This window comes from Anolis carolinensis, chromosome 4 (assembly GCF_035594765.1).
Source record: "Anolis carolinensis isolate JA03-04 chromosome 4, rAnoCar3.1.pri, whole genome shotgun sequence".
In the NCBI taxonomy this organism is placed as follows: Eukaryota; Metazoa; Chordata; class Lepidosauria; order Squamata; family Dactyloidae; genus Anolis; species Anolis carolinensis.
Genome location: NC_085844.1, coordinates 211,497,423 through 211,520,279, shown reverse-complemented (window position 1 = coordinate 211,520,279; position 22,857 = coordinate 211,497,423). Strand labels below are relative to the sequence as shown.

Below are 22,857 nucleotides of genomic sequence, written 5' to 3'. Positions count from 1 at the left end.
TGTTCTTAGCACTGTTCCCTCATATCCTTTGGAGGGGGTAGAAATTGTATCTGTGATCTCTTGTATGCAAAGCACATGATCTACTACTAACTGCGCCCCACTTCAGGGACACAGTTTGGAAGGCATGGGAAACTTGCACTAATGAAAGGAAATGAAGAAAGGATAGGGAAAATCTGATGCCCAAAATCTGAGGAGAGAGAAAAAACTTTACTACTAACTCACATAAAACCCAATGAACTGTGACAGGATGTGGAAGTGTATCAGTGTTTGTTTGTGATCTTGATTTCTTTATGATATACCCCACAGTTACGTCCAATAGTTGTGTGTCGCCAAATTGTTTCCAATGATGTTGATACTATGGTACAGCCCTAGGGGGACCCTATCATGGGAGGGTTATATCTTTTTTGCAAGATTTATTCAGACGGGATTTCTCTTTGCCTTTGTCTAAGATTGAGTGAGTGTAATTTGTCCAAATTCATCCATTGGGTTTCCATGACTAAGCAGGGATTCAGAGCATGGTCTTCAGAATCATAGTCCAAACCATTGTAGCACACTAGCTTTCTATGCTGAGATAAATGAGACTGGCTCAGCAAATTTCATGGCTGATTGCAAAACACAACTCCCCTAACCTCTACTCGGAATCCCTAATCACTGTACCATAGTATCAACATTTGTGGTGTAAAACTTTGCTTTCCATATTAACCAAAAAGTTAAAAGAATCAAAATTATGAAGATAATGAAAATGCTCGCAAGACTTTAGTAGGGTGTATTGGATATTATGACTGGTTTACAATTCTAACTCAAGAGTAGACTCCACCAAGTCATTCTGAGCTTTCACCTATAAAATGGGAACAATAAGTATTGAACTCATAAGATCAATGCACTTTGTAACAGTTGCTATTTGATCACATCTGATAATACAAGTTTCCACTGATGAACTGATTTTGAACAACTGTAGAAAACTTTGCATTGAATATCAAATCTTAAGTATACAGATAACAAGGGCAAGAGTCCATATATCCAAAAGCTGTAGAATTTATGTATAATATATTGTATTACATATACGCTCTATCAACACCGTCCCCTGGTATTAATCTTTGCATATTTCTCCCTCAAAACAGGTTTTCTGGTTTGCGAAACAAAATAATAATTTCTGAGTTTGTAGTAACACCCATGCCCATGTGCACAATCCAAACAAATGGATGCAACATGCTGAAAGTGAATGGTGGGGAGGGAGAATGAACTATGACACATCAGTTAGAGTATGTTTTGCACATGTGATGTGGTAATGAAAGCATGAGTGCTATTTTAATATCTCTTTTAGTGCATATTATCAATAAAGTTTCTTTTTTCTTATCTTCCATTTTACCCATTTTGCGACTATACTGCTTCTGTCTGTGGAGTTCTTTGAGTGCAATACAGCATGACTCCCCTATCCATGGTTTCACTTTCCTATGCACTAAAAATATTCCCCCAGAAGTGTTTATGGGCCTCTATAGGTCCTCTAGTGTTCTACAGTATTCTTCTGGCCCAAGTATACTATAGAATAGTGGCATTTATGGGCCTCTCTAGGGCTTCCAGTGCTATTCTATGGCATGCTTTGGGCCCAAGTATAAAGTAAAAAGTTCACTATTATCTGCGGTTTCAAATATCCACAAAGGTGGGGTGGGGAGCTTGGAACATTTCACACACACACACACACACACACATTTGTGTTAAAATAGCCATGCAAGTACAACCTTCTCCCTTTTTGCAAGGGGCAAAGAAACATTAACAGCGAAAGATTGGTGAGATGTATCATTGTTGTTCTGTAACTTGCTTCTTGTTGCAATCGTGGTGTAAGCTCAGGCAAAACTTAACACCAGGCTCAATAAAGGAATCTGTGTCTCAGAGGCTAGAATCAATTAGCCAGTTATGATCAAATCAATGGCAATTTAAAATGGCCTCGACCGCTGCAGCTGTACATCTTGAGCTAGGCTGTTTTATAGTTTGTTCCATTTCCTTATAGCATTAGATACATTTCTCCCCCTTATTGCATTATCAATTATTTTCAAAAATCAATTGAAATCATTTTTTCTGGATGTTGTAGAACGGATTGTTCCATTTTCAGAAGCACTCGTGACGTATCTCCCAGATATGTTGTTGTTGTTGGGTGCCTTCAAGTCATTTCCAACTTATGGTGACCCAAGGGTGAACCTATCATGAAGCTTTCTGGAACTGAGAGTGTGTAATTTGCTCAAGGACAACCAGTGGGTTTCCATGCCTGAGCAGTGACTCAAACCCTGTTATAGTCACAATCCAATTGATCCTGATACTAAGCCCCTTGTGCACAAAACACAACATAGATCACATTCACAATTTTGTTCTGTCCCAACTGATGGCTGAAAGGGCTTGTTAGAACTGAATAAAGTAAAGGAGACTTGAGTTCAAACGCACAATTCAGGTATTATGTTATAAAGAGAACCTTTTCAAGAAACAATTTTCAGGACTTTAAAGAGGAAAGTTTGTGTACAAATACTTTATTGGTTTTTTATTTGATTTTAATTATTTAAGGTATTCAGAAGCACATTAGGTGTGAACAAGTCAGCCATCCATTTGGTGATTTTAAAAAATCGGAAGAGGGAAAATGTGGCAACATGTTTAAGATTAGCTGTTTTTACTTTTATGTAAAATTCATTTATCATTTATTCCTCCTTTTTATGCTACGGGAGACTAACATGGCTCTTTGCAAAAATAGTTGTAAATCTTCAGAATGTCATGGAGGATGTACTACTGGTTCAGTGTTTATGACAAAACATGCAGCTAATACCCAAATTACTCAAATCTAATGCTCACAATTTTTGCCCAACTTACCTTCCCAAAATGAGGGTGCACATTAGATTCACATCGTATGGTAATCTTATTGCTGAGCCAAAGCAAAAGGGGAAACTGCTTCAGGTCCACCTGGACATCATCTCTAATGTAATTGCCATGGCTCAATGCTACGGAGTCCTGGAATTTGTAGTTTGGTGAGACATCAGTATTCTTTGGCAGACAAGGCTCAAGGCCTTGTAAGACCATAGCCCCCAGGATTCCATAGCATTGAACCAAAGCAGGTAAAGTGGATTCATTCTACAGCATAGATGCACCCAAGGCTTTCTTTTCCATTGCTGGAAGCTTTGGTGTTCTAACATTTTTGTTTTTAAATGAATTCTAAGCAGGCAGCAAGTGTAATGTGCACCTTTTTTGGCCAAATTACGAAGAGTGCATTTTGTGCATTACGTTCAGTACTTATTACACTGCAAAAATTACAATTTCTGACCTGGTAGCTGGCTACCTAATCTCACTGGGCTTTATGGATGAATGTTCCCTTCACCTCTGGAAGCTGATATGGAGTGTCAACAAAGAGGGCAGCCTTTTAAAAATGTATTAGTTATTGCATTAAATAAATGCAATAATAGAGGTGCCTATGTTCTGACTCGAGGGCCTAAATAACTTGATTAGTTTTGGTGTGTATATATTGTCTGTGCCTTTATGGTGACCCCATAAATGCCACTGAGGGTGCCTCTACACTATAGAGTTAATGCAATTTGACCCTTGAACTGTCATAGCTAAATGCTATATAATCCTGGGATAGTTAGTTTGGTAAGGTACCAGTACTTCTTGGTGGAGAAGACTAAAACATTGTGACATAATTCCATAGCACTGAGTCATGGCAGTTAAAGCCGAGTCAAACTGCATTAATTCGACAATGTCATGCACCCTGTTTTTGAAAGCAAGGAATACTTTGAGGTGGTTTTGACACTCCTTTGACACTGATCGAGTCTCCAAGACCCCTTCCACATAGCTGTATAAAATCCCACATTATCTGCTTTGAACTGGGGCAGGATGTGTTTTGTCACCTTGGGCTGCCAGTGAGTTAATTAGGCAATCCCTTGTTGTCTGAGTATGATGGCTTTCCAAGTGCAGTGTCTTGGCAGTGGGTACGTAAATGACTGTGGAGCCCTATTCTTGACCTGCATGCTCTTCCATGGTGAGGATATTGGTTTCCAGATGGAAGGTGGTCCTGGTCAGGGTTGGCTTGATGTGCCTTTTTCTTGGCATGTTTCTCCCTTTCCTAGAGTTGAGTGTGTAGACAGTCCACATTTCGCAGGTGTATAACAGGGTTGGGAGGACAATAGCTTTATAAACAAGCACTTTGGTATCCTTATGGATGACCCGATCCTCAAACACTCTCTGCTTCATTTGAAAGAATGCTGCACTCGCAGAGCTCAGGTGTTGTTGTATTTCAGTGTCAATGTTGACTTTTGTGGAGAGGCTGCCATGCTGGGGCTGCCACACTTCTGGGCAAAAGGGTCAGGGAAAAATCCTAGAGTTGAAAGGGATCCTGGGGGCCATCTAGTTCAACCCCCGCTTTTTTGTGTGTGTCAGGAGCAACTTGAGAAACTGGTGTGAGAGAATTGGCCATCTGCAAGGACGTTGCCTAGGGGACACCCAGATGTTTTGATGTTTTTAACATCCTTGTGGGAGGCTTCTCTAATGTCCCCGCATGGAGATGGAGCTGATAGAGGGAGCTCATCTGCGCTCTCCCTGGGTTGGATTCCAACCGGCAACCTTCAAGTCATCAGTTCTGCCAGCAAAAGGGTTTAACCCTTAACTGCGCCACCGGGGGCTCCGGTAGTTCAACCCCATGCCCTGCAGGAACACGCAATCAAAGCGTTCCCGACAGATGGCCTTCCAGCCTCTGCTGAAACACCTCCAGAGAAGAAGCGCCACCACACTCCGGGCCAACATGTTCCAATCGCTTTTGCTGGGGGAAGGGATGTGTGGGGGAGGGTGGGGGGACACTCGGCGGTACAGTCCAGACTTTGTGGCCTGAAGTTGGGCTCTCGGGGCGGTGGCTGGGTCCGCCTTGGATGCAGCCGGATGCGAGGAGAATGGCAATGAAGGGGGAGCGCAAGGGAGCGGTAGGTTTGGGTTGCTGCAGAGAGAGAGGGAGGCGGGAGGGAAGGAAGGAGGGAAGCCCCGGCGCCTTCTGCTGCCTGAATGGGAGCTTTCCTGGGAACCGAAGTTCTGCGGCGCTTTGAGGAAGCCAGCTAGCCACAGCCATCCGGCCCAGCCTCGCCCCGCACTGCTCGCCCGCCCGCCCGCCTGCCTCCCCCGGTAAGAGCGCGGCGCCCGGGCTCTCTCTCTCTCGTGGCTCGGGAGGGAATCCCCTGCCTCCCACCCCAGTGACACCCCCGGCGGGGTCTCCATCCCCCGCCATGAGGGGAACCCCCGTGGGTTAATGCCACAGGGAGGAGGGCGGGGCGGGGCGGGGCGGGGCCGAGGGGCTGCCTGGGGCCGGGAGGCGAGGCGAGGCGAGGCGAGGCGAGGCTCTGCGGCGAAGTTGGAGCCTCTCTCCCCGCTGCGGAAGCCTCTCTCCCGGAGAAGGAATGCGCTTCGGCTGCCGCGGCGCCACGCTTTGCCTTTTGGGGAGGCGCCCGCCCGCGCTCTCAGGCAGACTTCGTGAGCCGAAACTCCCGGGTTCACTAACACTGAGCCGTAGCCCTGGAAAGTGGTGTGCGATGCATTGATTCTCCAGGGCAGATGGGTGCACCTCTTGCTCTCAGCCCCGGGATGGGATGATACAGAATCAGTCCTGCCCCTGGGCATATGCAGAGTGTCCTCTCCACAGCGAGGCCTCTCGCCTCCGGCTACCCTTCCGTTCCAAGCAAGAAAACGCGTGGACCCAAGGACCGGGATTTTGCTGCACAAAAGGTCCCAGAGACAAAAGCAGTGGGGGACAAAATCCACAAAGTCAGTCTCTGCCTTTGTGTTGTCGAAGGCTTTCATGGGCGGAATCACCGCGTTGCTGTGAGTTTTCCGGGCTGTGTGGCCATGTTCCAGAAGTATTATCTCTTGACGTTTGGCTCACATCTATGGCAGGCATCCTCAGAGGTTGTGAGGTCTGTTGGAAACTAGGCAAGTGGGTTTATATATCTGTGGAGTAATGTCCAGGGTGGGAGAAAAAAACTCTTGTCTGCCTGAGGCAAGTGTTCTTACCATCAAGGGAACCACTGACTGCATAGGGAAGCCTACAAACGATCTACAGACCCACTCAGAAAATCCAACAAATGCTACTTTCAGCCAAGGACAGGAGGGATCCGCTCACCTCTGCAGGAGTCTACCGGATACCATGCAGCTGTGGACAAAACAGCCCTCAAACACAAATCAAGGAACATGAAGGGCACTGCAGACTCACTCCACCAGGGAAGTCAGGCAGAGCAGAGCACTTGAGGAACCAACCTGGACACAGCAGATTATTTGAGAACACAGAAATGCTGGACCACTCCAACAACCACCAAGCCAGACTACACAGAGAAGCCATTGAAATCCATAAGCATGTGGACAATTTCAATGGAAAGGAGGAAACCATGAAAATGAACAAAATCTGGCTACCAGTATTAAAAAAACTCTAAAATTAGGACAATAAATAAAGGACAACACTCTGAAAACAGGGGAATTCCAGACAAGAAACAATCAAGGCCAGCAAACACCTCCCAACAAAGGAGTCCCCCAGGCAGGTAACAGTCAGGCTTTGAGGCTGCCAGGTTATTCAATGCTAATCAAGCTGGCCAATTGAAACATTCACATGCCTCAGGCAGAAAAGAGCTCTTTTTCCCACTTTGGACATTCCACAGATATATAAACCTCACTTGCCTTGTTCCCAACCCCTCACAACCATAGATGTAGGCAAAATGTCAAGGGAGACTGCCTCTGGAACATGGCCATACAGCCCAGAAAACTCACATCTGCCCAATCTCTGCCTTTGTTATTTACCCAAATTCATTGGTGTCTTTCTGAAAAGAGATGTGTTTTATTGCAGGTCGGGCATTGCTGAAATATAAATACCCTAAAGGCAACAGATATCTGTCTTGGGAGCTAAGCAGGGTCAGCCCTGGTTAGAACTTGGATGGGGGACTGCCAATTAATAAGACTAGGTGCGGTAGGCTATGTTTCAGAGGAAGGAGTGACAAAACTACCTTGCATAAAAGTATCCCTTGCATAGGAAAATGCTTAGGAATTCATGGGGTCACACTAAGTCACAAGCAACTTGAAGGCACCAACACACACTTTATCCAGGCATTATAACTTCATCCAGGGTCCAGCTGGTTGCTTGAGAAAAAAGAGGGGACACTCTGCACATGCTCATATCCATTTTACTGCTGGAGGATTAAAATCCAGGATAGGAAGGAGAGTTCCAGAGTTCCAGGTAACTAGGAGTGGTTAATAGTCACACGCCACATTGGCTCAAGTGTTCCATGTGGTTCCATTTTTTGAAACTAAGATACATACATTTATGAAATTGGATAAAATGCTATAAACATTTGCACTAAAATGTGCTCATCTCAAAAGTCCTGTTAAAGACTTCCTCCCAATGTCCTTTTGGATGGGGGGGCAGGAGGTATCTTTGCTGCAGTTGCGAGGTAATAGTCCTGTTGCATTGTGTCTTGTGTTTGTGTTGAAATATAAAAGGCATGTGCTGGAGAAGTAATGCACCTCAACCCTAGGGACTGTGTATCCCAGAGCTATTTTTTTAAAAGCTAGAAAAAAGGTTCACCAAAAATTAGGTTTTCTGCAGTGAAGAAAATAATGTTGCTTTGTGTTTGGGGCTATTTTCCTATGTTCGGTTTAGTCTTAGTGAATATTTCCACAGTATGGGGTTGTGCATGATGGACACTGGGAAAGTGGGATATAAAGTGAAGAAAGGAACTCGACCTCTGGAGAATAAGAAAAAGAGTGGGAAGGTTTGCAGCAGTTTACAAAATATTCTTGGTGCAGGAAAGGAGCTACACACTGCCAATGGTACCACTCATGCTGGCAAGTAGGTGCACATCATTTTCGAGTGAAACAAACTGAAACAGAGTAAATTATCACAGTAAAAATTATTTTTTATAAAAAAAATATTTAGGGTTTCAATATTTTGAAATGCATTTTAATGTTGACTTGTGTATGTTGTAACTGCAATGCGCTTGTTTTGAATTGTAAGCTGCCTTGAGTCCAGTTTTGGGAAGAAGTGCAGATAAAGATGATTTTATACTTCCATGTATTGAGAGAACTTAATTTCGTTAGAATATGCTAATCAGTTAGGAGATAAATGGGTAGATCATGATAGCAACAGTGTAAAAGCTGAATAGCTTTGTGCATTGTGATTTCAATGTGTGTTAAACACTGTTTATTCTGCTGGAAAGTATTCTTTTCTCATAGACACACTTGCCAGCTGGATACGCATTAGGTATGTGCTGAAGAATTACACACCACCAACCTTGGGGAATGTGTATTCTAAGGCTAGTTTTAAAAAGATTCAGATAGAAAATTCACAGGAAAGGAGGAGTTCTGCAAAGAAGAGTATGGTTTGGACAAAGAATGGAATGTGTTGTTGAAGGCTTTCATGGCCGGAATCACTGGGCTGCTGTGAGTTTTCCGGGCTGTATGGCCATATTCATAAAGCATTCTCTCCTGATGTTTCACTCACATCTGTGGCAGGCATCCTCAGAGGTTGTGTGGTCTGTTGGAAACTAGGCAACTGAGGTTTATATATCTGTGCAATGTCCAGTGTGGGAGAAAGAACTCTTGTCTGTTTGTGAATGTTGCAATCAAGGTGGCCAATCCCACAGATATATAAACCTTACCTGCCTAGATTCCAACATACCTTACAACCTCTGAGGATGCCTACCATAGATGTGTGAAAAACGTCAGGAGAGAATGTTTCTGGATCATGGCCATACAGCCCAGAAAACTCACAGCAACCCAAAGAATGGAATGCTTTAGAGTGGAGACTGGTCTGTGCTGGCTGAGTCTATTGTGGGTATTTCCCCTCTACAGCAGGGCTAGATCTGACCTGCTATTATGTTGTTGAAGCCCTCCTCTCATCTAGTGGCTCTTGATCATGGTGATATATAATGAGAGTAGTAATAGTAGTACATCCATGTGTTGAAGGCTACAGATCTCCAAGTCCTGCTCTCCATCATTCAGCTGGTGAATGAAAATCATAGCTGGGTTGTGACATTATTGAAAGATCAACACATATGAGGTAAAGCATTGGGTTGGAATGGATGAACTTTGTGGTTTCTTTCAACTCTATGATTCTATGGAAAAAAGGAGAAAAGTGTTTGAGGAAAAAATGAAAGTGGGAATAGAGATAGGTGAATTGAAATAGCTGTATATATTATACATGTATTTACAGTAAAGTGGCCAAAGAGTATGTATATACATCCTGTATAGCAAACTGAAACTGGATATGTGTCTGGAGGAACTGAAGAGCTGCAGCCAGTACTGAGTTTGTACCTGGATTAACATACTAGGCACGTTGGATAATGAAATGGTGCATATGTACTCCCAAATGTTCCTTTACACGCAATCTTATACAGCGTTGAGTGAAAGCTGAAGTGTCTGAGCCATCATACATTTATCATCTTTGCTGTTAGTTCCACACTTTGGGGCATAAAATATCCTAGAGGTATCATTGTTAGTAAGAACATACCCTTGAGTTGGGATTAGTTAATGCCTCCCTGGGACAAAAAATATATTCCATCATTTCTGTGTGTACCAGTGAAAGCTCTGGTAATAACATGTTTTACTCCAAGGGCCTCAGGATGCTGTGTAAATGTTAAACAGTTCAGCCTTGCAAACAACTAGTTCCCAACAGTCAAGAAAGGAGGCAACAAGGCAAAGCTCAGCTATGTTTTGGAATAAGAGGATTTTGCAGATAATTTCTGATTTCACATTAGAACTAGAAATAATTCCTGATTTAAACCTTACTGATTTTAATATTTAAAACTGAGTAACAACATCTTAAATCACTTGTTTATTTTGCAACATTTGTTGAGTGCTTAATGGAAAACCACAAATAACTTTTATTGGCTTAGTCTGAAAACAAATGGCAAAAAATGTAATGCCCAAGGCTAAAATGTAGGCAGCCCAGCTCTGTGAAAAGATAAATGTGCTCCTGGACTTTAATATAATAATGCCTGAGTCTGCACTAGATGGGACAATTTTCATTCCTGCTTTAGGAAAGAACCTAACCAAAATTAGGGTATTAGCCTAGGTTATTTTAGATACTTTGAAGTTCTTTTTTTCCTGTAAACATGAGAAATTGTGGTGATCGATGTAAGGGACTATGGTCACTAAAGTAGCCAGCAACTCAATAAGCTAGGAGTGGTGAACATGTATAGTGGTACCTTGTAGAGTAACAGGTTTAGTTTGACACCAGCGTTGCTTGGGAGAATCAGTAACCATGATTAATGCTTGTTTAATTTCCACTAGAGATAGGTGTCTCTTTCTCGGTACTAAAGCACTGCTTGAGCTGCACATCAGTCTCAAGTGCCCACGAGACTCAATGTGCAGCCCTAATAAAGGAATAGCTGGGGTGTCCTCCAGATTCACATGACTGTGTGTTAATTCTGTCTATCCAAAAGCATTCCCTCCAAACTGAATGAAAATCCATCCAACCTTTTATGCATGACGTGTTAAAAGACATCATTTTAATTTGTCTAGAGTTATGACAAAACCTACCAGAGGTGTTACTGATGCACTAAAGAATCAGCGTGGATAGTAGTTTGAGTATTAGACTACAACTCCACATTTGAATCTGCTCAGCTATAGAACCACTGGGTGATCTTGGGCAAGTCACATAGTCTCAGCCTCAGCAAAAGACAGAGGATAATCCTCTGAACAAATCTTTCCAAGGAACCCCCGTGATAGGTTTACTGTAGGGTTGCCATAAATCGGGAATGACTTAATGGCATATAACAACAATGACTACACTCCCAAAAAGATAATAAAGCTGAACTCATTGATATATTTCCAATGATGTTGCCTGTGCCTACTATCCTTTAATAAATGAAAAATAATTGTCCATCAGTGTCCACAGGATACCCAAGTAAATGTTATGTATACCACAAAGCCCATATTTCATGTCAAACCAGATTTGATTAACATTTATCTAGCCATTCATCTGGGCTAGAATTCTCTCACTCTCTATGATACATTACTCAAAATATACTCCGTAATGTAACAGAGGGCTAAGAAACCCAGTTAGTGAATTGTGAAGATGCATAAGGGGACACCAGCAAAAATGTCCCAGTGCACATTGGGCTGTACTTATCCACATCAACCCTCCCAGGTCAGATCCCAGTGTGCATCAGCTCCTCTACCTATTAATATAACCACAGCTCCTTATTGGATTTATGGAACTTCACAATTCTAATTTCCACTGGTGTAAGTCCACTTATGAAAAAGTACAGTAAGTCCCCAACATAATTCCAGTCATAGTCTTTAAGATGCCACAAGCTTATTTTGTGTGTATCAGATTAGGACCCCTTCTACACTGCCATATAAAATCCAGATTATCTGCTTTGAACTGGATTATATGGCAATGTCGATTCATTTAATCCAGTTCAAAGCAGATAATGTGGATTATCTGTTTTATTAATCTGGATTATATTGCAGCGTAGAAGGGGCTTAAGACACTTGAACCCTTGGAAAATCGCTTGATGTATTGTTAGGGTGTAGCTCCAATAAACCTGATCAATTAACTACACAAGTTGAAATAGATGGAAGTTTCAGTTCAAGAACATTTGAGGAGCCTCCAATCCATAGTGCCAAAGAAAACATACGACGGTGTATCTGGGACACTGAGCTGCAAAACTACCTAAACACAGCTTCTGTTATTCCAGTCTTTAAAGACAATGTGAGGACACTTCTTCCCGCAGAGTACTTAGATAACCTTATTATTCCAAAATATAGGAAGGCCTTCTCTTTGGCCAAATTCAGTGTACTCCCTTCCACTGTACTTGATGGAAGATATAACAAAGTACCATACAATGAACACCTATGTCCCTGTGAGGCTGAGGCAGTGGAAACTGTGGAGCATGACTTGTTGTACTGCTCTTTTTAACCGAGACTTTCATAAACATTTTATAAATCCAATTTTAGAAAGTTTTCCAGGGAGATCTGTAAGGTTTTATGTTGATTATCTTTTGGTGGACCAAGACCCCAATAGTACTGCCAAAGTTGCTAGCTTTTGTGCAGCAGCAATAGCTTGTCGGTGTAAGATGTTGTCACATTCTTAGAAGGTTTGAATATTTACTTCAGCATTTATAAATAGTGCCTATTAGAGCAAACAAGGAACGTGCCCCACTACTTAGTCCATGAACCACCCATGGATTTCAAAAGGTAGCAGAAGGTCACATAAAGGGAGTTTTGTAGCAGGGAGCTCCACAAACTTAATGTGATAGCAAAAAAAAAAAAAAAAGAAAGAAAGAAAAGAAAAGAAAAGAAAGAAAGGAAAAAAGGCTTTTCCCACATTCCAACTAAAGAAAACCCACATACTCAAAAGGACAAAGAGTAGAACTTCTCTGGCAGCTCTTATTGAGTAGGCAGGCTCACATGGAAGGAAATTATAGCTGCAGTTCTGGGCACACTATCCTGAAAGTAAGCTTCACTTCAATCTATGAGAACTATTTGCAAATACATATGAATTATAAGCAACTGCTGTATTTCACTGTTTTTGTTACCCTGTATGGCTTACTTCTCCATCACTTAATTTGATGAAGTGCTACTAGCATATGACAACAGGGAAAAAAAACCCAACAAAGTTGATTGCAAATTAACTGCTTCAGCAAATAGAGTTGAAGAACTACTGGTTTTCCTGGGCTTTCTGCAAAGTTTCGTGTTTGTTTATGACAAATCTAGTGTTTCCTTAATTAATTCTCCTGTGATTTCTCTAGATCTATCTGTACCTTTAGGTTAGTACAATAGATAATGCAGTGTTCAGGAACTCTGAGCTTTTGTACCTTGGGAGGGTTTTTGGACCAGAAAATTGTAATAAAAATGTATCAAATAAACAAATGCAAACAGAAAATTTCCTTAGTTTTGTGATACATTCGCTGACTGACCTTAGTCAAGTCATGTATGCCTTCTGTCTTTTCCTACAAAATGAAGTTATCTCCACAGCCTTCCCCTGCCTGGTGGTTCTCTAGATGGATCAGAGTTTATTTTCCATCCTTTTACACCATTGGCTGTGATGTCTGATTGGTGGGAGCTGTCGTCCAAAATACTTAGAGGGCAGCAGGTTTGGGAAGGCAAGACAATGCCTTTGTCTCAAAAGGTTGAGGATTGGATTCATTAGGAAGTGTAAAGTTTTTTTGTGGTAAGAACTGCTAACAATTAAAATCCCTTAGCTGAAGGTCAAGAATGCTGGACATAGTCTCTCTTTATGCAAATGATCTGGAGGGTCTCGGGAACCCTCATTAATGCCAGCTGTGCAGCTGGCTGAAGCGTCCATGGTCTGTGCATTTGTTCATGAAGATAAGACAACTAAGAAGGCATTTATTCATGAAGGTGAACCTGAACAAAGTTGCCTTCCTCAGCAATAAAGGGATTTCAGAACTGACAGCAGCCACCTGTTTCCTTCTAGACCTTCTCTTTTCAGATTTGGGGGATGGGTGGATGAATGACTTTGGAGAATAATGATTCTTGCTCTTTTGAAACTAGTAGGAAAATATTCAATTTCTTTTAAAAGAAAGAGAATGTAGAAAACTGCCTTATACCAAGTCAGTCCTTTGGCCCTTCTATCCTGGAAGCAACTATCAGGGGATTATTTCATTTTCCTACCTGGAGGCGTCGGATTTGGGCCCATGGCTTTCTGGATGAAAATTGGGTGTTCTTTCATTGAGTTCCTCTCAAAGATGTAAACTGAAAAGGAGCAGGAAACTAAAGTGCAGTGAACTGGTATGTGAAATGGATGCTTTGAATAAACAGATAAGAAAGTTTGCTTTTGAAGCTACAAATACAGGTCAATTTTTTTTAAAGGTTGCTGCCCTAGTGGTTAAATTGCTAACATGTTAGAAAAGCATCACTTTATCGAGATTTGCTTCTCAAAAAAGATGATTGGTGCAAAATCTCTTTCAACTCAGGGTCTGTTTAGATGGGGGTGGGGTTTAAATCTTTGCTTATTTCCTTCTGACATTTCTATTTCATGTAGGGTTTTTTTTTTTTACAACAAATTCTGTCGTTTGGTTTTTTTAAAGTATTGTTTTGGTGCAAAATGTAACGCTTTTGTATATCCACCACCACCATTTTTACTTGTTCTGGTTCTGAGAGGAAATAGCTGTGCTGTTCTTTTCACTCTTTCAAAGGAGAAAAAATTCTCATGACATGGGGCATTATTTGACGTTCTCTGTCAACACCTCTTTCCCATTAAGGATAAGAAACTTTAGAAATATTCTTTACATTCCTATTTAGGCCAGGAAGAGGAGGTAAAGCAGAGACATTCTTCTTGCTGTAGCTGGCAGCTGTGCTTCATGAAGGGGCCCTGCATACATATAGTCATGAGTTTGTGGACTTTTCCCAGACAAGTGAAGTGGGGGGACTTCTGGACCAAACAGAGAACACCTTCAGGCGCAGCCTCTTGACTTAAGAGCTTTTTGCTCATCTAGAGGGCCATTTCTGCACTCTTCTGGTGAAAGGACAATGTGGTCCTGTGGTCCCTGAAATATTCTTTCATTGTGTCCAACTAGCACTATCGCTATATCATCGCTACTATGATATATTTTCTAATTTCCTAACTTGTGTGTCTCCAAGATGTTTCTGACTTATGGTGACCCTATCTCTGTGTTTACTTTGCAAGATTTGTTCAAAGTGAGTTTTCTATTGCTTTTCTTTTAAGCTAACTTTCAGAGTCAACCAGCAGGTTTCCATGGCCTTCCAGAGACCTACTGCAATACTAAAATTTATTGTAAACTGCTTTCAAAATAGACTTCAATTTATGGTGAGCCTATCAATGGGAGATCCCCATGTCACTCCTGTCATCAACAGCCCTGCTTAGGGCTTGGATTCTATCCTTGTGTAGTGTGGTCTTCCTCTTTTCCTTTTGCATTCTATCTTATGAAGTACCATTGTCCATTGAATCATGTCTTCTCATGATATATATGTCCAAAGTATGAACTCAGTGTCACTTTGGCTTCTAGAGACATTTAAGCTTGAACAGTTTGTTGGGTTTTTTTTTGTTTGGTTTTTTTGCAGTCACAATTTCTATAGAATTCTTCTGAAATGAGGTTCTTTTCTTTCTAAGTTTTCATCACTGTACAGCTTTCATAAGTATACACAGAAATATGAAAAACAATAGCATTAACAACCCTAACTTTAGTATTCAGTGATGTATCTTTGCACTTCAGGGTCTTGTAGTTCCTTCATGGTTGCCCTTCCAAGTTCTAATCTTCAGATTTTTTTTGACTGCAGTCTCTATTCTGATTAATGGAATAGGGTTTTCTGTTGCTGCACCAGTTAAATGGACAGCTTCTCTCTGCTGGGCTACTGAATGAAGACACAAACAGAAAGCAATTTTCGGAGAACCACCTTCTTTCAGAACTACAAGTAATGGTCACTTATGGGTCACATAATATAGCAATGTTTTTAAAATGTCATCCTTGCAGTCATTTTTATTATACTGAAACAAAATTCACAGATGTTCACTAGCTCAGCAAGTAAGCCTCTTGCTGTAAACATCTGTAAATGTGACATAAAATAATAGTCATGGCAACGCCTGTAGAATTGGGCAAATATTGGTCTAAGAGTGTAGAATTGGTCAAAAAAATCATAAATACATTCTTTTTATATGCATCATTATCAAAGACTGAATTGTATATTATTTTATATATCCTCAATAATATCATTATTTAAATGTTAGTATTTTTGTCATGCAGATTATAAGGAACAGAAATCTGAATGGTTTTTATCTATAGGTTTTTATTTGAGGTATCAGCTATAACAATAAGTCTGTTAAAAACCTCTTAAAATATATTCCAGATCGAGCCAAAGTTCTATCTAACCTGTATAGTCTTACATGTATTTTTGCTATTGTCTAATAAGGGGTTGTATAACATTCAGCCTGAGTTGATCTTTGAGTGAAGGGCTTGGAAACGATTCCTTGGAAATAACAATGTTGCACGATATCTTTGCAGTAATGAAAGCATGAGAACAATCCTTTTGCAATGTAGTGGCTGGTAATATTGATTTCTTGTCTAACATAGGCTGACATTTCCTTCTTATTTTTAGGAATTTAAAAATCCCTAAAAATAGGCCAATTTTATAGTTTTTCTTCTTCTTCTAAAAATAGATTTTAAAAAGAAAACAGAGGAGAGAAAACCTTTTTTAAAAGTAATAGAAAAGCAATCAATAAAATAACCAGTAAAAGGGAAACTCAAATAATGAGCAATTGGAAAATCAAAAAACAGCAGTGGTCCCATTTGCAACTTTCATCTAAAGCCCCTGTGAGAATGCATCCCCTTCTTCATGGAAATAATACAAGAATAGCAAGAATGAAACCAAGGTGTGTTATCCATCAGCAACTTCAGAGGGCTTAGAATACTCCGCTCCAAATGCTTGAAGATCTAGGACTGCAGAAACAGAGGGTAAGGATGTTTTCTTTACCCATCAGCCAAAGAAACAAGAACAATCAGTTGAAAGAACACCAGTGACGAAAGATGAGCCTGTATTGAACTGGATTTAAATGTTGCCTTAACAGCTCACTACTTTGCTCCGACCTTGAATCGTTGTCATTTGTCTTATCCTTTTATTCCCTTTCTCTCTGGATCTTGCTTTTTAGTTTGGAAACTTGATGGTACACAAAAAGACATTTCTTGTTGACATGAGTGAATTTGGAAAACAGTATTTCTTATAGAGATGATCTAAATATATAACAAATAAATTCATCATGATCACATTTTACCACTCCTGTCTTAGAGAATCAGTTCATCAGATTAGTAGCAGATTTGAAACAGGGCCTGCACTAGCTTGTTCTTTCCAATGTGGCATTCTCCAGAGATATTAGTGTAGAACTTTCTTTATAGCCATGTTGGCTAGGAATCATTGGATTTGTAGTCCAGGACATCTGGGTTTGGAGAAGTTTGGTAAACACTGTGGAAGATAGGACTAAAAGTGCATGTTGCTTTGATAAACCCTACTAGTCAAGAGCCTACCTTCCTGGTGTTGGAGAACCCTAGGACATCTATGCTCAGGCTGTCCTGACAGGTCCTGCACAGGACTTCATGTTTCACATGACAACCATGGAATTGTCTTGGTATATATGTTAGAATGAAAGAGGTGTACACCATGGAGCAAATGCAACCAAAATTCTTTGGATTTACACAACAGAACTCCCTGCCCAAAAAAACTATCTTTGATTCTTTGAAAATTATTATTTGATTTTATAGTCAGATAGTAATGAACCAATATGCATTGAGTCAGCTCTGCTGTAAAAATAATAGCATTACTGTTCCACTCTGATACAGTTCTCAAAGTCATACATTTATGGTTAGTCCTTGATGATCTCCAGACAAGGTCTTTTCCTCTCAAGTCAGCAAATCATTTCTCTGAAGGAAAGTCACAGATCTTTCAGTTTATATTACTTCCATTTGTTACAAAGTGATCCAGTCTTGAAGGGAGAAAATAAGTCATTTGCACACAAATAGAGACAAAAAATATGCTGGCTGGCTAGCAACTGTCTTTGGGTGACAAGGATAACAATTGTATAGCCTCTAAAACCTATTTAACATATTGTTAGGAACTAAGCATGGGTGTGCAGATGACTAATTATGTGTGCAACAATATCTTATCCCCATGTTAAAAATAGCAAGAATTGAAATTAACCAATGCATGTTCATCATTTTAAAAAATCCAGTCATTCACTTTATTTATGTATATTGTAGTAGTAGTCATAGTAGTATTAGCTACTAGAATGTAAACGAGTTGGGTTTTTTCTTCCTCTCCTCTACCACAGCATAAATTGGATAACAACCACTTGGCCTCTTGTTGGGATGGAACTCCTGATCTAAACAGTCTCATTTTCTGAACTAACATTATGCATACTTTCTGCTTCTTTTCACTCTTTGTTTGTATTCCCTTTACAGACATCTCTACTTTGTCTTGGACTGTGAGAAACTTCACTATCTCTTTATGGGTCAATTTAGCATTGCATTTGGGATATTTCTAGGCATAGACTAGTAGTTTCCTGCACATACTGTTGAAGATCATGTACAATCCTTGTCACCATTTATCATAAAGGATATGCCAGGCATAACCATAGATTGCATTCCTGGACCAATATATCTCAGAAGATTTTGTCAAGTCTACAATATATGAAAACTTTGTTCCAGCATCAACTGCTTAGTGCACTTAGAAATAATTCGGGTGGAAGGCTTAATGTCAGCAAAGGATCGCCTAAGCAGAATATTCTTGTAAAATATTAGATAAGCTTTATTCTCCTGGTTTTATTCTTTTTGCTTGAATTTTTTTATCACCCATCTTGAACATTTTGGATAGGGAAGATGAATATTCATATAAATGCAAAAATACGCAGATTTGCTGTAGCATCAATAATGCCCAACTCCTTTCCTATTTCATTGTCCACTGTTGCATTCCTATGCATTCTGTATTAATCTGTGTCTGTATCATGAAAATATAATGAAGTCATAAATCCATTCTTCCAGCCTTTCTCAGAAGAAACATTCTTCTGCTATTTGTGTATTAGTGAACCTTATTTCATACAAAACCATTAAGGGGAGGATGTGTTTTGTTATATTTCTTTTTAGGTATGATATTCAAGGCACCTACTGATGGTTTAATTGCTAATGTAACGCTATTTCCTCTCCATAATCTTTTGTCCATCATTATCATTCATCCCCCAGCCCAGCTATATTTCTGGGTGGTTTTTTTTTTAAAACTCTTTTTCTATTGCATTTTGTCTTTCTTCCTCCAGATTTGGACTTGGCTGGACTGGCTTTTAACTTTACTCAGTGTTCAACCAATTTTGGCTTGTCTGACTGGTTTGTTTTTGGTGGCCTACTTCAGCTCCTTTAAGATGTACCTCCTGCAGGTCAAAAATACCTGATCAATTGTGGGCCCTTGCACACAGCCATATAACCCAGAATATTAAGGCAGATAATCCATAGTATCTGAGTTTACACTGCCATATAATACAGTTCAATGTGGATTTTATACAGCTGTGTAGAAGGGGGTTTACTGAGCATGTGTGGGGTCTTATGTCCTATAAGGCATTTACTCCACAAGTGCATTAAAACTACTCAGGTTTAAGGCTCTTCTCTATGAAAAGACCCTGTTTGCTTCATACACATTCACCAGCACAAGCCAAGGATCACTACTGCCTTGATCTTCTCCAGCTCTTACTGCCTCCGGTTCATCTGTCTGTCTGGAAGTAAACCAATCTCTCTAATAGTCTGGGGAGAATTTGGAGAAGTCTGGGGATGGTTCTAAGTATCCTGCTTTCAATGCTTCTACCTAGTGCAAGACTCCTTCAGTCCAAGCAACACAGTAGGGCCTTGATCTCATTTTCCTTCAACACTGAGTGAGTTTCTTGATCTGTATGACCTTGCCTTTACCTGAAAGTATACTTCCAAGAGGTGACACAAGAAAAATATGAAAGCAAAAGATATAAATCATCCTTAGTCCAACTCACTATCTCCCCTGCCACATACTTCAGAACAGGCTGCTTAGTCTATTTTGATTGAATTGGTGCCAGAGAGAGAATCCTTGATACCAATTTCCGAAGATTTGATGTGTTTTTTCCTACATCCAGAAGTACAGGTCATTCCCTCGTATTATATGTCTTTTTTGCTTTAAATGATTTCTTAGTTTCTAAGTGTTAGCAAAATCTAAAAAATCAAAATTGTATAAAGAAAGAAAAGATTTTGCATCTTGTGTTTTTCAGAGAGCTAATTTCCAGCTCTCTGGGTGTGCAATAACAGGAGGCCGTGATGGAATCCCATGTACCCCAGTCAGTTTCACAAACCACTACTTTAGGTTTCTATGACAACTGCTGGGTTAAGAAGCCATCATGGATAATCTCTTAGATATTCCCTTGATCTGGGATGATAAATTGTCAATTGGAGCTTTTTTCCAGATGATAGAATATCCACCACTGCTCCTTTGCTCCACGGAGCCTCTCGGGGTGAAAGCTTTACCTCACCATCCTTTCTTCAGTAGGCTGAGTAGCCTTTTCAACCTGAAGATGGATGACAAGTTGGGGTATACTCATAAAATGTACCCCATTGCACCAGCCATGTGTCCATTTGTCATCCCATTCTTGATATGGCTGTCTAAGCAATACACTGGCCCTAAAAGGGCCTTCAGCTTCATGACATCTAAGTAGTCTCATTTGGAAGCCCATTTAGCCATTTTCTCTCACAAAACCCCATCAAACAAGTATTGCCAATAATTCCAAAAGAGTTCTTAAGAGCAGGGCAAACAATTTCTTTGACTCTTTGGTCAACATTCCTCCCATCATCCCTCCTTGTTTTGGGAGCAGATTCGGCTTACCACCATGTCTGGGCTACTATAACATCCGATTCCTGAGTCCTGGACATTGTTCAGATTAGGTATGTTTTAGAGTTTTGGGGCAGCTCCCTGCAGGGATAATTTCCCCCTTCTGATGCACTCATTGAGGAAGTCAACACTTTTCTCCTTAAGAACACTGTAGAACCCTTCCCTGTACCATTCGTTCCACTGGGATTATACTCCCACTACTTTCACTATCTCTCAAAGTGGGTTGCTTCCACCATTCATCTAGCCTATGAGCATGCAAAGCAAAATCCTCCAGTGCATGCCTGAAGCCAGAGCTATTGCACCATTATCTGCCTTTCTGAAAGGCATGTCACTGGATGGGATTTGTAGAGCTGCTACATGGTCACAGCTTTTGACCTTCATCATTTCTTATACACCAGATGTGAGACCTGATGCTGCCTTTGTGCGATCTGTGCTATTTTCTTGTGTGGCATTACATTCCCACCATCTATGGGAGGTTGTTAGTCTGTCAGAGACCACAAAGCAGGACGAGGTGCTTACCGTTACCCATAGTTCTTCAAGTGGTCATCTGTGAACTCCCACAAGATGCACTTTCCCCACTTGTGTACAGATGTCCCTAGGTCCTTGGTTGCTGCTATAGCATCCAACAGAGGGATTGAGCAGGAATTGGGCTGGTCACATGGACTACATGAGGAGGGACTATCACTGGAATGCTTACACAACCTCTCTAGAAGATTCCAAACAATGCACTGCACAGGTACAATAAACCCGTTCATGTGAGTTCACAGATGACCATTTGAAGAGCTACAGTTGTGGGTGAATAACTTGTCCATAGCTTGTAAACATACCATGAGTGAAAATAAGATATACTGAGCCAGGATGTATTCCCTTTTTAGTGCCTATTGACCAGGAGAGTTCTATCCAATATGAACAAAGTCTGTCTGGGTTTTTGTGATTGAGACTTAGAAATTGACTTGCAGAAGAAACTAAAAGGTCACTTTTCCACCTGAAATGCTGCACTGCAGAGAATCTGATGAATCTTAGTCTGAGGAGGCTGTGATTGCAGTCTTTGCACTAAGCCATTTTCTTTAATGACTAGATTCAAAAAGGTTTAAGTGCTAAATGGTGTGTTATGCTAAACACAGCCCCGTGATATGAAATGGGAGTAAACAGCAAGTTACTACTGCTGCTGTCGAACTAAATTTAACTGCTTCACCTCCAAGGACAGCAGATGCAGGTTGACAGCAAACTGATAGGAGTCTTTGAAAGATCATTTGTGGGTGAGCGCTAGTAAAGGTGCAAGCATAGGATTTGCCAGGAAAACACTTTTAAAAGGCATTTACAACAATTAACAAAGGCTTTGGGACTGTATGACAAAAATCTGGACCAAATCCAAGTAGCATGTCAAGCAGGAGAAAATGCAGATAACTATAGAAGCAAGCTTGCGTGTAACAAGAAGACCTTGAACAGTGGGATCAGCCATTATAAAGAACCACGGGTTGCAGCCTTATGGCTGCCTTTTTCTATTTTTTGCCTTTGGCAGCTGGATCATTTTATACTATGGGGATTGTAAATAGCATACCTCAGTTCACAAAGCCCTTTCTATCTCCAAGTAAAGGGATGAAAGACCTTGATAAACTTTTTTCAAACAGAGCAGACAAATGGGGAAGAAGTACTCAGTGTTCCTATTGGGCAATTTTGAACTCATGATTTTAGTAGGAGCTACAAAACAGGGCTGAAGATTGAGTCTGGCCTCTAAAAGGACAGGGGAAATCTCTTCAAAATGAAGCTTGATTAGGATATTTTCCTAATTTGATTTGTGTGTGTCAAAAGGAAATTGTTCTTTTTGGCTGGGAATGCTTGTTTGCCCCAATAAATGGCCCATTAGGTCCAGGTTTTGTCTTTGACATGGTAGAACAATTACCTAAATCTCCTACTGGGAAAGATATGAAGTGTCTTTCATTCTGTCTGTTCCTGGGTTACCCCTTCCTCACCTGCATGAGTTCAATGAAAAATTTGTTTTCTGCTTTACAGCTTTGTAACAGAAATGTTTAATTTTATCTTAGGAAAACATAGACAGGGGCCTTGGGATTGGTGATAAATGTCACCTGTCTTCCCTTCTTCATTTTTTTTAAAAAGTTTTTTTGTCATTCTTACAGATGTGATTGAGAACAAATTTGTCCTTGACTTATCTTTGTGGCTGGGCTGGAAAGTCACTGATTGGCACCCGTAGTCTTGAATCTGGCTGATTTGTGATGCCAGAAGTACTGAGCCCTACAAAACAGCATTATACAACTGTTTTTGTTTTGTTTTGTTTTGTTTTTTCAAGCTTTGTCATTTTAGCTTAACTTGCATTTATGCCTAATTCTCTTTCTTTTTTGTGTAAAAGATGTAATTGGTTTTAAGCATTCCCATCATTTCACCTGAAGGTTAATATAGTAAATAAATATAGTAAATAAGGTTTCAGTTACATCTTGCACATTTTGTTTGATTTGGAATCCTGAAGGCATATAC

At 40.5% G+C, this 22,857-nt stretch overlaps 1 protein-coding gene and 1 long non-coding RNA gene across 9 annotated transcripts in view; one reads left to right on the top strand and one right to left on the bottom strand.

The window, feature by feature from the left end:
- The window catches only part of LOC103278747 (uncharacterized), a 36,308-nt gene extending 22,083 nt beyond the window's left edge, over positions 1 to 14,225 (bottom strand). Inside the window, exon 1 of the long non-coding RNA XR_010005535.1 lies at positions 13,639 to 14,225. This is a non-coding gene — a long non-coding RNA (uncharacterized LOC103278747). The remainder of the gene's footprint in view (positions 1 to 13,638) is intronic.
- Positions 1 to 22,857, top strand: part of syt2 (synaptotagmin 2) — a 196,466-nt gene that overhangs the window by 112,276 nt on the left and 61,333 nt on the right. Inside the window, exon 1 of one of the 8 annotated variants that reach the window (XM_062978706.1) lies at positions 4,835 to 4,946. The exons of 6 other annotated variants lie outside the window; for them this stretch is intronic. The gene's annotated coding sequence lies outside the window, so the exon portion shown is untranslated. Of the gene's footprint in view, positions 1 to 4,834; positions 4,947 to 4,983; positions 5,143 to 22,857 lie in introns of those variants that run through there. One more of the 8 variants, XM_062978705.1, reaches the window with a different exon arrangement.